Source organism: Chiloscyllium plagiosum, unplaced genomic scaffold (assembly GCF_037043375.1).
Source record: "Chiloscyllium plagiosum isolate Xiang-an unplaced genomic scaffold, Cpla_swu_hap1 HiC_scaffold_24, whole genome shotgun sequence".
In the NCBI taxonomy this organism is placed as follows: domain Eukaryota; kingdom Metazoa; phylum Chordata; class Chondrichthyes; order Orectolobiformes; family Hemiscylliidae; genus Chiloscyllium; species Chiloscyllium plagiosum.
This window is the reverse complement of record NW_028270162.1, coordinates 38,262,442-38,274,843: the sequence shown is the minus strand read 5'-3', so window position 1 is coordinate 38,274,843 and position 12,402 is coordinate 38,262,442. Positions and strand designations below refer to the sequence as shown.

Sequence of the window (12,402 nt, the reverse complement as noted above, 5' to 3'; positions counted from 1 at the left end):
TCAAGTTAAATAGAGATACTTTCTGTGATATCAGTGCGCAGAAGATGCTCATTTTGAGGTGATTTCGTTGAATTAGGCCTTTAATGGTCGCAATGCAGCATGTGGCAAGGATTTTAAGTGTTATTTTCACACATCGATATTATTTTATTTTTGCCAGTGTGAAATAACAGTGCTGGGACTGTGAAAATAACACTAAAGTACGCTGAATCCTATCTATGCATATGCTTTACAATATATTTTTATGGGAGTGTGAGGAGGAAAGTATATTTTTTCACTCCTAAGCTCTGCTTGGCTGGGATCCAATGTCAAACATTTTTCATAGTTAATCATTACTGAAGCAAACCAAAAATAGCTGGGAACACAATGCACAACATAAATATTGTTACAAAATTGAGATCAAACTTTTTCAAAAAAATAATAAGCAGATGTAAACGATCGAACTTTAATCTCTCAGACGAGTTTGCATTGTTTATTTTTATGAAATGAGAACAGAATGCTGAGATTCTATCTCTCTTATTAGCTGGAAATGTTGCTTTAATAGCGGTGGCCAGGCCTCGCTCAGTTAATTTTACTTACCCTTGCAGCACACAAGTCACAACAATCGGGAAGGACATTGCCCGCCTGCCTGTTTTATTTCATACACTGCTGTGCAAGAAATTGCATGAAATTTAGAAGTGTCACACCACATTTCGGTGAGATGCGAGGAAGAGGTGGGAGGCCTGGTGTCTGTAAACAGAACGTAGCAGAGATGGAAATGGTATTACATGTCACTCGCTATGGGAATATTTAATCCAGATGACTGAATTCTGATGGGGTATGGCTTATCGAAAGAAAATGTATATCAGGAATGCAAAATGCACTTAAATAATGTATACAAATATTTGAATCGAAAAGAGCGAGTTGTTTCAGGGGCAGCTTGGAGCTGTATGCGTCTCAGGGTGCACAAATGACCAGCACCCAAAATTAAGGTTTTAATTTTCAAACTCTTGAGAGAAAAACTGACAGAATGTTTTGAATTGCTAACTTTCTTTTCATCCCTTTTGTTAGCCAAACAGCAGCTCATAAATCAACTATTATTTCTGTGTTCAGGTATTGTAATCTGTCTGTTAGGAGCAGACTTAATGAATATTGTTTTTATGTGATGGAATGTTTAATTTCTGTTTGGATGAAATTTACAATTAGGTTGAGGCTGTGTTGCCTATGTCCTGGGCTGTGAACTGCACACATGGTTGGTTCTGCAGATGACTGCTGTAGTTTAATCTTGTTTGTTTTCATGCCCGATTAGTGAAACTGTCTCCCAAGTGTCCCGCTTGCTGAGATTTGTATGCATTAAATTCCTTTAAACAATTGCAGGACAATTTTTTTTCAATTTAGCAGCACTGGTAGAATTTTAAACTGTGGCTGTGAAAAATGTACAGTGCATATGCAAATAGCTGTGACGTTTAATGAATCTCTGTTATGGTGAGCTGGACTAATCACGAGAACATGTGTGGGCTGGCATGGTGTAAATTGTGTTTTTGCAACTGTTGTTAAAGGCCAGTAGTTATGGTCCAGGCTGCAAAAATCATTTGAAGGTGTTAACTGAAGTGTGAGAATTCAGAAATCATATTTTGTCTTTGTTAGTAACATCTTAGCATTGATATCTATTTTTTCAATGCATGTAAAAATAGCCTCAAAATATATTTGGGAAAGGTGGAGTTCTTAATTGTGTTATAGCAAAATCTCATCAAAGCTGTTAAGGTGTGGTTGCTTAATTCTTATATGATATATGTTTCCATTAAGAATGGTGCAATTGTCCTTTCTAAAAAGGTTTCTAACTCACTATCCAGTGACAGCTTTCAGGGAAGAGCACGTGTAGACATATAGTGAGGACATTAACTCATTTGGTGATGAAGCACCTCACATTTGCGTAGCTTGCTAACATTCACCATCTACATTGGCGTATGGAAAATGGCATATCTGGCAAAATAATCAATGAAGTAACCCATTTCTTACAACAATCATTTTTTAATGCCATTTTCAACATCAACCTCAATGTTATCAACATGCAGTTTTAAATGTAATTCCAATTCCAGTTAAGCACCAGTCTTTTAACATCTCTCTGTTTAATGTTGTCATCAATAAAAAAAATACCAATAAAATGACTGGAGCAGTACCAAAATGCGAAAGTGGTTCATGCAAGGTACATTAAATTTATTTATTTTCTTATCAATGGCTATGGAAAAAGAAATATTACATTCTGTTGATTAAGAGATACAAAACAAAAAGACTTGTGCATAGATTCATATTGTATTCATATTGTGCAGTAACCTATTCATTTTCATTCAAACCTTGTTAACCTACCAGAACTGCGAGGGACTTTTTAATATACACTTTTTTATGTTCATTTCTTTGCCAAAGATACTGGTCTCAAATTGTTTAAGGGCTCTCTCAATCTCTTGCATTAACTTTGCAGGAGGGCGCTCCAAAATTTATTGTTGAAAATCATTTTCAGTGCTTTTTTATGCCATTTCGCTTGAGATTCTACCAGCCTTCTGCTGAGGTTATGTCACGAGATTGGGAGACTTCCTGTGGAATTCCAGGAACTGGGAGTTGCCACAACTGGGAGTTAAATGCTTGCAGTATGGGGAGAGACAATAACTCAACTTAGAATGGATGATGCATTTCGGGATCCTGAGGAAGTTCTATTCATACGCAGGTACCTACATGATACTCCAATTGTTAGTATCTCACCTTACACAGATTTCTTACCTCACAAGATTTCCCTACGGCTACATAATCAGATGCTGTTTGCCCGGAAGTTTGCACAGATTGAGTCAGTGCTTTCCCTAGCAGGTTGAAAGCCTGTTGAGGAGCACAGCTCCAAGTAAATCAACGTAAGCTATGTACGGATCAGTAGCAAGGGTAGGCTATTCATCCCCTTGAGCCTGCTGTATCACTCAGTACGATACAAAGATGCGCAGGTCAGGTGAATTGGCCATGCTAAATTGCCCTTCGTGTTCAGGGATGTGTAGGTTAGGTGAATTAGTTACGGGTAAATGTAGAATAATAGGGTTGGGAAATGGGTCTGGGTGGGTTACTCTTCGGAGGATCGGTGTGGACTTGTTAGGCCAAATGGTCTGTTTTCACATTGTAGGGAATATATGATGATTCTGTGATCTTGGCGAATCTGATTGTAACCTCAACTCTATGTTTCCATCTTCTTCTGCTTCCTTCTGACTCCCTCATTTGTTAAGAATCTATTTATCTTTGCATTATTCAAGCATTTCAGCTCCCACCACAATCCTGACAATGTTCATAGACGTACCCAGACATTGCTCAGCCCACACTTCAGGACAAATATCTTTTTGTTTTTCTGTATTTTTGATTGTGGACAGAAATGGGAAAGGGACAGTTTGAAAAGCTAAGGATTGTTGAAAGGTTGCTGCACTTAAAAAAAACACAAGTTACATGACACTCATTGCAAATGCTGTTTATACATTTGCTTGTCCAAGTAGCAGGGAAGGTCTAGTTGCAAAAATGCAGGAGCCAAGTGGTCTACACAAATGGAGCCTTGGCAGGCAACAGGTAGCTGATTGGTCTGTGGACGGGTGACCAGTTCTCAGTGACAAGGGCGTTCTGCCTACCAACACCTATATGATTGTTTCTCAAGTAGCCAAAGAGCTTGAGATTATGAATGTTTGTACAGAAACCATTAGACCTCTGGAAGGGAAGGAACTATTTTGCAGTAATAAACACCTCAAGCCTTGTTATTTCCCTTCATCAGTAGCTATGACATGTAATTGTAAGTGTGAACCAGTTACTTTGTGCCTACTGCAAATAAGACAAAGCACCTACAGGAAGAAGATTGAGAAGCAGCATTCTGATCAGCAAAGCAATCATGTCAGTAAAGCCTGTGGACGGGAACCAGCGAATTACTTTTCTCATCTTTCACTCAGCCCATAACATCCCTCCCAGCCCCACACATAACCAATCCCATCTGCCTCCCCCAGTAAATGATAACTCCTGTCTCCTGAAAATGCATGGTAATATTCATCTCCCTGCTGCCAAATTTTAACCCGCATTCCACTCTCCCAGCAATATTAATCCACCCCTTCCTGGAATTGATCACCCCCACCTTACCCCACTCCTGACAATGCCTACCTGCCCTTCGAATTCCCCTTCCAGAATCCCTAGCTTTTGCCCAGCAGACTTCAGGACAGTTGCCATTTTCATGGATTTGAAGGGTTGGAAAGTGGGTGAGGCAATGAGCATTGTTGAGCATTGTGGGGTAGGTGCTAAAATTGTCTGGAGTTGAGGGAGAGAGTGAGTGCTGTCAGGATGAGAGGGGGAAGTGAGAAATGTGAAGGAATGAAGGAGCGATGTGAGGGAGGGGCTGGGTGTTTCAAGTCATTTGTTGGAGGCAATGCGTGTGTTCAGGAATTTGAATGGGGTTCGTGACCATGGTTCTAGCGTGGGCCTCAGGATGATGAACACACAACCTTAAGGCCATGTCTTCAGTTCAGGATGAGAAGGGGGATGTGACGTCATGTGAATTATACTCACCACTTGGCCTCCCAACTCTCATCCTCACTGGATTCAAACTAGAACTGGCGCTTGATGATGAAATGGCTCCAGTGTAAAATGGCAAGTGGTCAGTTTAAGTCACAGTTATCACTGGATGCACCTATCCATTGCTGATGAGAGGATCTAGCCAAATGTTTTGCCATCGTGGTGTTATCTTGGCAGACCCTGAAATCAATGGCATGAAAATTAAGTGGGTTATCCCACAAATGAGAGGCCTGTGTTGTGAAGCTAATAAGTCACTGTTCTGTCAAAGTTTTGGAATTGATGAGGAGGCCATTCCCAACATTTTAGCATACATTCACATCTCAAACCATAGCATTAATGTGGAGCACGTACACTTCACTGAGACTTATTTCAGAGATGTTAATACAGCTTGAATCCAATAGCCGAACCTGGTGTGACAGCAAAGTGAAGGAGGATCTGATGGAATAAGTGCCAAAATCTGTCCCCTTTTTTTCATAATAATTTATGCAGTAACACCAAACTTACATTAGACATTGGTTTTGGGTGATAGTGCAAATTGATAATCAGGAAATGTTGTATAAACCAACTGATTCAACACTTGCCTACTCTACACTATCATTCAAATTCACAGATATCCACAATGAGTTTTGTGTTAGTGCAGAACAAAGCTGCTGACCACTCAGTGACTTTTCTTTGTGAGTGCACTGATAAAATGAAACTCAATATGAGGGACAAAAGTGTGCCTCACCTGTTCACAAGTTTTTATTTTATAAATTGAGCAATACCAGAACTAACAAATAATACGCTTTTTACAACAAATATCAGAAGCAAACAGATGTATTTAAAACAAAGGTGGGACACAGCATATTTTATGATGGATCTCATTCCTATATCAGGCATTTTTATTGCCTCTCTTAAATGAAATTATCACTTGGTGCCAAATTATGGGTGGGTTGTGGTGTGGACATCTGCCCTATCAGGAATGTATTGAGACTGCCAAGATGAATTTTGTTTTAGACTCTTTATAAGCAGCAGCCGCAGGAGATTTTCATTTGACTTCAAGCCAATGTCTTGAATTCTCCTGGTAGATTGTTTACTTAGGTCTATGCTGACTGGCTCATCTCTGTCTGCATCGATGGAAATAACTTTACAATCATTTTTATGTTCTGAGTTAAGAAGAGGCAAAATAGCTGATCTCTCCTGCTCCTCTCTGCTATCCATTGACCTCAGCTGGAAAGCACACTTGCTTGGACATTAGCTAAAGATAACCTTAGCCTCAACAATCGCAAGGTTGATTAACGTCCAGAATTTATGAGCTTTCTGCATAAATACTTGCCATTTTTGGCACCAAAGCATGGATCAAGGAAATTCAGGAGAGAAGAAAATATTGAGAAGGTGGGGGGATGGAGATTAAATGTCAAAGAAGAAAATAAATGCTTGTCCCCCACTGTCCTCCTCTTCCAATCAGTCAGTTGAAAGTGTACAATATCTATTGAGGAAGGCAAATGGTTTTGGCTTTTATTTCTAAGGGAACAGAGTGTAAAAATAGGAAGCAAACAAAAACAGAAATTGCTGGAGCATGTCTGGCATCATCTGTGGAGAGCAAAACAGAATTAATGATTCACATCCTATGGCCTTTTTTCAGAAGTTCAGAATCTTCTTCAGAAGCGTTTTAGTTTTATTATTTTAAAATGAGAAAGTCTTGCTAAAACTATAGAAGACACTAGACAGACCACAGCTGGAATACGGTGAACAGTTCTTGTCCCCTTATCTAAAGAAGGCTATATTGGCATTGGAGGCAGTCCAGGGAGGGTTCACTAGGTTGATCCCTGGGTATGGAGGGTCTGTTTCATGAGAAGAGGTTGAGTAGGGACAAAGGACAAAATCACAGAGTAAGCAGTCAACTATATAAGACGGAGATGAGGAGGATTGTTTTTGCTCAGAGGGTGGTGAATCTGCAGAGTTCTTTACTACAAAACAATGAAGAGGCTAAGTCAATAAGTCACCGAGTCCAAGATGATGCTGGAGTATGGTGACTCCTTGCCAGCTGTCTTCAGCAGATCTCATTCTTCCATATCTTATAATCTTCTGCACTTTTAATACTCAATTCTACGTCCGTGAAATTACTAACAATGTTCTCTTAAATCTATTTGCAGGTCTGGGGATCGATTAGAGACACTGCAACCACAAGCTAAAGACACCTGGATCCCAGGTCTGACCAGGGCCGGAATGAGACCTGACTCCACGGTGACCAGATATCGAGGAGGCTCAATCAGATTGACCTTAAGACCCCCCCACCCATGAACACTTAAGGTTGTGATTGGTGCCCAAAGACCCCATTAGGAGCACCTACTTACCTTGCAGACACTGGAACTGGAAGCCCAGAAAGATCAAAGGCCTTCCAAGCTCTTACAGGCCTGATCCAGAAACGAGGCCAGGACCCGTTGGTGACCCAACTTCAAGGAGGCTCAACCAGAATCACCACAAGACACCCCGCCCCCAAGTACACTCAAAACTGTGGCTTGTGCACAGAACCCCATCGAATGCACTCACTGACCTTCTGGAGCAGCAGACTTCCCTCACCAATGCCTGAGATTAACTGACAAGAAGAATGCTCCCTCCCCACTCCCAACGCTCCCCTGGAGTGTTTAGGCTGCTACTGGTGCCCAGGACTCCATCAGAACCACACACACATATCTCTTGGAACAGTTGGCTTCCCTTACCGATGCCAGAAATCGACTGGAGGTAGTCACCAACCCAGGAAGTGTGGGAGACACACTGGACTTCAAGTGAAACTGAAACTCTGAGGTTTCAAACCCCCGCATCCCAGCATACTCCTACCAAATGTCCAAGCCATTGAAAACAAGTTGAAAAACCTTAAAGCTAGACTCACCTTCCAACAGGTGGCCCTGTTTTAAACAGACATGGCTCAGTCCTGCTGCACCTGAATGGGCCTTTCAACCTGAGAGCTTCGCAGTTCACCGACTGAACCATTCGACATCCTTGGGTAAGGCAAGGGGTGGCATGGTCTGCTTCCTGGTGCTCCAACATGGTAACCCTGATGACTCACTGCTCCCCGGATCTAGAATATCCAACAGTGAAATGTCGTCCATACTACCTGCCACTTAAGCTCACCTCTGCCATCCTGACAGTGATCTACATCCCACCCCATGTGGAATTGAAACATGAAGCCTACAGCAATGCAAACAGAATACTCTGAAGCCTTGTTCATCATAGCTGGTGACTTCGACCAGGCCAACCTCAAGAATGCGCTACAAAATAATCAATACATCTCCTGTCTACCAGAAGTCTGAATATCCTTGACCATCACTACACAACTAACAAAGATGTCTACCCCTGCAGCTCCTGTTAGCATTTTGGAAAATCAGACCACAATGCTGTGTTCCTCCTCCCAGCTTACACGCAGAAAGAGAAGCATGAGAACCCAGTACAGAAACTAATGCAGTGTTGACCTGAGGAAACAGAAGGACTTCTATGGGATTGCTTAGACTTGGCCATAGTCAAGAACCCTGCAGCCAACCTAAACAAATATGCCACCACCATCACAGACTTCATTAGTAAGTATGTAGGTAACTACACGCAGAAGAAGTTCACCTGGAAATTCCCCAACCGGAAACTGGATGAACCAGAAGATCCGCTCCCTACTGAAGTCCAAGTCTGAGGCGTTCAAGTCAGGCAACCCTGACCAATACAGGAAATCTAGGTACGACTTTCACATGGTCATAAGGGACACCACGCGGCAATACCAAACTAAGATTGAGACTCAGATCACCCACATGGACGCTCATTGTAAGACTTACACAAAATAACGGGCTACAAACTGAAGTTGAACAGTATCGCAGGCAACAGTATGTCCCGACCCAAAGAGCTCAATGCATCCTACACTCACTTTGAACAGAACGGAAGTGAAATGATATCACCTATCCCATCAGCCTCAGATGTACTCTTCGTCACTGCTGCAGATGTTAAATCAGCCTTCTTAAGAGTGAACCCACGGACAGCAGCTTGCCTGGATGGAATTCCCAGCTGTACATTCAGATCCTGTGCAGACCAGCTGGCAGAAGTATTCGCAGGCATCTTCAGCCTCTGCTTACTACAATCTTAAGTCCACACCTGTTTCAAGAAGACTACTGTCATTCCAATGCCAAAGAAAAAAATCAAAAATCAATGACTAATGCCCAGTGGCTCTGACATCCATAATTACGAAGTGCATCAAGAGTTTGGCCATAGTTCACATTAACTTCAGTCTTTCAGACTGCCTTGATCCCTTGCAATTCACCTACCAATGTAACAGGTCCATGGCAGACACCATCTCCCTTGCCCTACATGCATCCTTAGAACCTCTGGACAACAAGGATACCCCCTACATCAGGCTTCTACTTATTGACTACAGTTCCACCTTCAATAATAATTCCATAATTCCAAACAAACTAATCTCCAAACTCCAAGACCTTAGAGGTTTATAAAATTATGGTGGGCATGGGTACATAGACAAAGTCTTTTCCCTGGGGTGGGTGTGTTAAGAACTAGAGGGCATAGGTTTAGAGTGAGAGAGGAATGATATAAAAGGGACCTAACGGGCAATGTTTTCATGCAGAGGGAGGTGCGTGTATGGAATGAGCTGCCAGAGGAAGTAGTGAAGGTTGGTACAATTACAACATTTAAAAGGCGTCTGGATGGGTATATAAATAGGAAGGATTTAGAGGGAGATTGGCCAAGTGCTGCCAAATGTGCGAGATTAATTTAGGGTATCTGGTTGGCATGAACAAGTTGAACCAAATGGTCTGTTTCCGTGCTGTTCATCTCTATGACTCTATAACCTAGGTCTCGCAGTCAGTAAGAATCGGCGACAACACTTCCTCCATGATAATCCTCAACACTGGTGACCTGCAAGACCGTGTACTCAGCCCCCTATTTATACTCATTATAAATACACAGCCAAAATCTGTACCAAATCCATTTACAAGTTTGCTGACGACACCACTGTTGTAGGTCAGATCTCAGACAATGATGAGACAGAATACAGGAAGGAGATAAAGTGCTCAGTGGCATGGTGTAAAACCAACAATCTCTCCTTCAACGTTAGCAAAATGAAGGAGCTGGGTCATTGACTTCAGGAAGCAGTGGGGGACATGCCTCTGCATCAATGGTGCTGAGGTGGAAATGAGGTCAAGAGCATCTTGAGAGTGATGATCACCAACAATCTGAGCTGGTACATCCACGGTGACACTATGGTCAAGAAAGCACAATAATGGCTTTGCTTCCTCAGGAGACAGAGGAAATTTGACATGTCCATAAAGACCCTTACAAATTTTTATAGGTGCAGTATATTTGGATACATTACTGTGTGGCATGGCAAATGCTCTACTTAAGACCTGTAGAAATTATGGAGAGTCATGAACACAGTCCATACCATCACACAAACCAGCCTTACATCCATTGACCACCTATGCTTCCTGCTGCCTCAGGAAAGCAATCAACTTAATCAAAAACCCTTCCCTACCCGGTTAAACTCTCTTCCACTCTCTTCCATTGTGCAGAAGATATAAAAGTTTGAATATACATATGAACAGATTCAAGAACAGCTTCTTCCCTGCTGTTATCAGGCTTTTGAATGGACTTCTTCAATGTTAATGTTGATCTCTCTCTGCATCTTCTCAGCAGCCATGACACTATATGTTGCACTCTGTTCTGTTACCCAATGCACTGTACAATTTGCTGGTAAAGCAAATGAAGTAACACTTTTCACTGTAACTAGTACATGTTGCAGTAATAAATCAAATCAAATCAAATCAAAATAAGTATATTCAAGATTGAGATGGACAGACTTTTAAAGGAATCAAGGGCTGGAAGGAAATGGCAAGAAAGGGGAGTCAGTTGTGATCATATTGAAGGGCAGAGCAGATTCAATGGGCTGAAGAGCCTCCTTCTGTTTCTCTCATAGTATGGCCTTATGTTTATCCAGTATCACTGGCAAGGCCAACAAATGTTGCCTATCCCTAAATGCCCTTGAATAAGTAGTGATGGGCTGCCTATTTGGATTGCTGTAGTCCTTGAGGAGTATGGACACTCACACTGCTGTTGGTGGGGGGTCCAGCATTTAACCCAACCAAACTGAAGGAACAGGATTATAATTCCAAATCAGATGGTGTGTGACATGGGGGAAACTTACATTTGCAAGTGTTCCCATTTGTCTATAGTCCTTAATCTTCTACTAAATTGGAGGTTTTGAAGTTGCTATTCAAAGAGCCTTGTTAATTTGTTGCAGTGCCTCTTGTAGATGGTACACACTGCTGCCAAACAAATGTGCTGCCAATTCCATAGGCTACTTTGGATGGTGTCAAGCTGTTGTTGGGATTGCATTCATCCAGACAAGTGAAGGCTGTTCCATCAGGCTGCTGACTTGTATTTAGTACATAATGGACAATAATTGGGAAGACAGTGCTGCAGTATTCCTAGATCCTGGCCTGAATTTGTTGCTATCACCTTTATGAAGTGACACAGTTGAATTTCTTGTTAATGGCAAGACCCAGGATGTTGAATAACAAGAGGAAGTGATCAGATTCTCACTTGTTAAAGCTGATACGTTATTTGGCACTTGTATGGAGGAGATGCTCCTTGCCACTTAAGCCACAATTTTTCCCAAGATTTTCTTCATGCAGGCGCGTGTTTGATGAATTTTGAATGGTACTGAACACTGCAATTGTCAACAATGATCTTCACTTGACCTAATGTTGGAGGAAAATAGCTGCAGATGGTACATTTTAGGACACTGCTCATTTATGTTGAAATATGCTTCTCAAATTTATATTCAAGACTTCCAAAGGAAAGCAAAATTGTAGATCATCTTACCCCTTATAGCTCCTTAGCAATAGCAATATAATGAAGCACTTGCAGCTCAGCTAAAAACTAGGTGGAATCAGATAAACAAAACGTCACTTGTCAACTTATCTACCCAAAATAAAAGCTTCAACTGGGTGCACACCCAGCATAATGCAATCTGTCTGCCTTTTCAAATTCAAATATCAAACAAAAACATAATTCAATACTGCTGACAGAACCAAGAATGGAACATTTTGGACATATTGGAGATCACCAAGTGGAAAACAGAAATAGATTTTTTTTAAATGTCATTACCTTTCCCAATGTGATTATTGTCATGAATATTTATTCAGTTTGGCATAATGCAAGCTAACTTGCAACAGAAATTCTGACGCACATTTAGAATTGAATAGTACTATATGATGTGCATTAGTTGCATACTAATGCTGTTTGCTGTTTATAAATTTAATGAAAAAAATACATGGATGAGACAATGCCCAGGTTTTCAGAGGAATCAACATTTTATATTCATTACCAATGAGTTCTAAATCAGGGAGATGAAGCTGTAAACCCCATTATTGAGAGCTGTGTTGGAATTTAGTGCTTGCAAGGACTAAAAAATAAATATGAAACTTGCCTTTGATTTCAATGTTTCATGATCTTCAAATACCTGTTTGTAAGTGAATGGTGCAACGGGGTTGAGAGAATATTTCAAAGTATTTCTTTCGGACACCAAATATTTCGGTGACCCATTATAAAATGACCTTGCCCTTAGAACTACCATGAGCAATATTTAACATAATTCTTCACTCTAATCATTTTCAGTGCAGAAACTTTATCATAAAGCCATCACATTATTATGTGGAGAATATTAAAGAACTCTCCTTTATTATTATAATCCTAATACAGTTGAAATTCAATATACTTTAAACACATCTCTTTAGCCAAAGAAAATAACTCTGGGTTAAATAGAGTATTTTGAGAGCAATCTCATAATCCATTTATCCCAGCAATAAGGAAGACCTTCAT

General features: G+C 41.0%; 1 long non-coding RNA gene across 1 annotated transcript; it reads left to right on the top strand.

Annotated features, from left to right (window-relative positions):
* Window positions 1-576: 576 nt before the first annotated feature.
* LOC148145396 (uncharacterized) lies at window positions 577-12,016 on the top strand. Its single transcript, XR_015761269.1, has 2 exons — window positions 577-814; window positions 6,687-12,016. It is a non-coding gene; the product is annotated as an uncharacterized LOC148145396 (long non-coding RNA).
* Window positions 12,017-12,402: the final 386 nt, after the last annotated feature.